Consider the following 4,828-nt stretch of genomic DNA (forward strand, 5'->3'; position numbering starts at 1 on the left):
GTGAAAGGAGAGAGAGAATAGAATAGAATAAATGGTGTTGGAGGAAGAGGATTGAGGGAAATACAGCTAGTAATAGCAACTGTAAAAATATTGAAGCAATTTCTCTGGTGGAGTTATGATAAATAATGCTATCCATCCCAAAGAAAGAATTGATGGAGTCTGAATATGGACTAAAGTATACTTTTCTATTTTCTCATTTTATTTTTCTTGGGGTTTTTCTCTGTGGGAGGGGATTGTGTTTACTTTTGTATCTACTATTGTAGTAATGTATTTTCATAGCTACACATTTTTAACACCAAGTAACTTGTTTTCTCAATGGGGGAGTGGGGTGGGAGGAGGGGAGGGAATTTGAAACTGAAGGTTTTGGAATAAATGTTGAAACTTGCCTTTGCATATAGCAGGGGTAAAATTTTAAATAAAATAAAATATTTTCAAAAAAGAATGTATGGAGAAATTTAGAAATTAAAAAATGCAAATTAAAAACAAATACTATCTTTTCTAGGGTAGTTTGATAAAGATACATGCATATAAAGCTTGGGATTGAGTTGAGTATGAGGTGATGAGCCTTGAACATTTTATTTCATAGAAGGATACCTCAAAGAAATGTCTTCGCATTCTGTAAAGACTCAAAATATTAGTTAAGAGGAGAGTATTTCATATAAGACTGGGGACAGCTCAACTGGAGCCTTTCTGCAAGATATTATATGTCTGAGGTCAGCTTAGGCTAGGTTAGATGTCCATAAACAATCTGTAATGGATCAGAGGCCTCCAAAATCTCTTCATAAACCCATAAATAGGGCTCTGCACTATTTGATTCTAGAATAGATTTTGAACCTGTTTATGACATAGACTCCTTTGACGGTTTGGAGAAGCCTATGGGCTCCTTCCCAAAATAAGTTTTAAGTACAAAATAAAATACAGAGTATTATAAAGGAAATAAATTATATTGAAATATAGTCATTAAAATAAATACATATATACACATACGTAGATTATATATATATTATATTTACATATATACATACAAATTCATGGCTTCAGGTTAAGAATCTCTGTTTTGGAGTTAATCTTTTGCTTTCCATAAAGCTCTGAGTATGTCTAGAGCTTCTGCTCCAGGTCTACTTCAGGGCAAGGGTCTAGCCCTTCAATTTTAGGAGCCCTACATATAGGATGGGGATGGCAGCTCTGCAATGGTGTGTATTGCAAGTTCAGAAAGGTCTTGAATCAATGAGATTGATCTCTTTATTGCTGTTTCAGATGAACATGGGCAAAGATCCTTGGAGAAAAGTGCATTGTAACAAAGAAGTTACACTTGCTAACCAAGTCAGAATTCATAGAGTGGTGACAAATTCAAAGGACTGCACAGCGTAGTTAAGTGGTCTTTGGCAGTGGTACAGAGTGAGAGCTTGGGACTGGAAGATCATGAAACAGGTAAGAGAAATCACAGGCTTGTACCTCCTCCAGACCTCTTGCTGTCTCCCTGCTTGTCCCTAACTCTAATCCATCCTCTACTCAAGGTTCAGAGTAATCTTGCTAAAGAAGACCATGATTCAGTTATGCCACCCTTCTATTCAATAAATCCCAGTGGTTCTCTTATCACTTCCAGTAGCATATATATATATATATATATATATATATATATATATATATATATGAAAAAAAAAGGTCCCAATTGGTATTTAAAGCCCTTCATAATCTGACCCCTTTCTGCTTTTCCAGTCTTCTGTCACTTAACTTCCCTGCATATTGTCAATGATCCAGCTGTTATTTCCCTCATTAGATTATTAGCTCCTTGAGGCTAACAACAATTTTTTTGTCCCTTTCATTTCTATATCCTTCAACCCTTGACAAAGAGCTTAGTTTATAGTCAATGCTTAATAAAAGTTTACTGACTGACTAACCAAGTGTAGGCAAAAATGACATTTTGTTTTACCTGGGTCAGTATCCATTCTGGCAGTGAAGTGCCAGCCATAGCACCCCCTGCATTGGCATTACTGCAAAAACCTGTCAGAGCTTGCCCAAGGTCATCTTCACCCCATGGTGGGACAATTGGGGGCTATCTTTGTTTACTGAGTGACTTTATACACGTTAGACAAGTTAAAGGTACACAGGTTCATCTTCTCAATTCAGTTTGGCAGAGGTTATAGTTAGATTGTATGTCTCAGTGGTTCCTGCTTCTGACATAATCCTACCCTAATGTAGTCCCCTTTTTCTTCACTTTTCTGGTCAGAACTCATAGGGGTAAGTAAGGTGTCTTTTGGCTAGAGCTCATCTCCCATACTATTCCAATTCAAAAGTGCAAGCCTCAAAAACTGCCAGGATTAGGCACAGATCCTATTCACAGCTTCCTGAACCCCCATTTTTGGACACATGGCCTTTGGCCAGGGTCTCTGAGCTCCTGGTCTAAGGTCTCCTTATATTATCTGAACCTATAGTTTCTCCCAAAATCCAAAGAATTTTCATAACTGTATCCCTCTCTATGAATCACCAACTCACAAAGATGGTTTGGAGGCCAAACTTACTTTTTTCGAATCTCACTGCCTTCTCAAAAGGTAGCACAAGCATTGATAGATCTAAAACCTGGTTACATTTAAATTACTCCTATCCTATCCTAGTTAGACTGGGTTACTCTCAATTGGGATCTTATTTGAAGTGAAGGAGGGATTATTGCACAAATATTTCTGGAAAGAAGAATACATGGAGTAATTTATCAAGTCCCTAATATTTTAGTGTGAATAAGTTAATCAGATCCTGTACTTCCCTGACAGATTGACAGTATGAGAACATTAGACCCATGAATGGAACAGGTAGGAGGTAAAAACAGGAAGGAGCATTCAGAAATGGGAGGTAGATCTGACTGAAGATAAATTTTACCATCTTCACAATTTTGCCTAGGGCTGTCCCTGAGTATATATTTATATGGAAAATGCTAATTACCATCCTCTCTCTGTGCCTGGAAAACCTTTATTCATTCACTAGTTTGTGTATCATCCTTCTCAAGCTAAAATCCTGTACTCAAGAGTTTTTAAAACAAGTTATTTCTTGTAGATAGGAAGCAGAGTCATGATTGTAGAGGGTAATAACCCCCTCTGTTCACTGTGACACAAACCAGAATAGTCATTTTCTAATACCACCTGGAACACATTCACCAATCAACAGAGATTCCAGGGGAAAACTATACTTTTGTTGTATGCAGTGTTATTCAAACCTCAGAACAAATATGACTGGGAAATAAATTTAGAATGCCTTGGATCTATACAATGCTTTCCATTTGGGGAGAGTCCTCACAAATGTCCTCAAGAAAACAAAGGTTGCCATTGAATGTCTTCTGAGCCCAAAATGGGGGCCCTCTATCATGGATGCCTACAATTAAAGCCAGGATGGTCAAGATAATTTCCACCCCATGACAACACTAAATACAAAATAGGTTTAAACGAGAAAGAAGACACAAAGGAACTTCTAGCAGGAATCTCAGGTTAGGTTAGGGCAAAGTTTTTTCAAAGATCTGAAAACATTTTACTTGAAAAAAATAGTCCATACTATACACAATTGTTATGAAAGTAACTGAAAATGAAGCCTTCTTTCAAGAATAACATTTTTTTCAAACTTTTCCAAGAATCAAGAAAAGTTTTGAAAGAGAAGAAAGAGGCAAGAAAATTATAATGGCAATAACTATGGAAAATGAGGGGGGCAGCTAGGTGGTACAGTGGACAGAGAGCACCGGCCCTGGAGTCAGGAGGACCTGAATTCAAATCCAGCCTCAGACACTTAAAAATTACCTAGTTGTGTGACATTGAGCAAGTCATTTAGCCCCATTGCCTTGACCAAAAAAAAAAAAAAAAAGAAAAGAAAATCAGGATAAAGAACCCACTTTGGAATTAGAAAGACCTGGGTTCAGGTCTCACCTCTTAACCCTCTAAGACTGTAAGGTTGCAGAACAATTACTGATCAGCATTGACAGAGTTCTCCAGTTGAAGCTCCCTATACCCATGAAAATTCCAAGTCCAGTCCAAAAAAAAAAAAAAAAGAGTGGTTTTGACTATAATACTAGAAGATATTAAAGGTTTATCCAATGCTAAATCTTATGATAATAATAGGCAACAGATTTAATTTTCTGAGAATTTTTAAAAGCCCATATAAAATACTTTTTTTTCATGTTTTTTGCAAGGCAAATAGAGTTAAGTGGCTTGCTCAAGGCCACACAGCTAGGTAATTAATTGTCTATGACTGGATTTGAACTCAGGTACTCCTGACCCTAGGGCTGGTGCTCTATCCACTGCTCCACCTAGCCTCCCCTAAAATACTTTCTTAAAAAGAAAAATCTCCCCTACTAAAGATTTACTCTAGTTTTCAAAGGTCCTGGCAAGAGAGTTGAAGTCCTGGTAGAGTTTCCTAAGCTGAAAAGGACTTCAAGATGTTCTAAGTGACAACTGACTATCACAGTTAAATTCCGAAAGGCTTGTCACAAGAAGGTTGTAGACCAGAGGATGATAGAATCCTAGGTTTAGAGCTGTAAGAGATCTTAGAGGCTCTGTAGTCCAGTCCCTTCTATTTACAAAAGAGGTGAGAAACTGAGGCTGACAGAGGTCATATAACTTGCCAAAGCCATGCCAAAAGCAAGGATTTGAACTAAAGTTCTCTGATCCATATCCATACTCTCTTCCCACTGCAGTGCTCCCTCCCTGAGATCTTTTCCAGCTGGCAACCCCACAGTTCTTTGATCTTATGGTTAAGGTTTTAGTCTATTAAGGTTTTAGTCATAGTGAGTATCTATGAAGGTGTAGAGTGTTTGCAATCCTCACTAGTAGGAGGAGGGAGTCACCATAGG

This window comes from Macrotis lagotis, chromosome X (genome assembly GCF_037893015.1).
Source record: "Macrotis lagotis isolate mMagLag1 chromosome X, bilby.v1.9.chrom.fasta, whole genome shotgun sequence".
In the NCBI taxonomy this organism is placed as follows: Eukaryota; Metazoa; Chordata; class Mammalia; order Peramelemorphia; family Peramelidae; genus Macrotis; species Macrotis lagotis.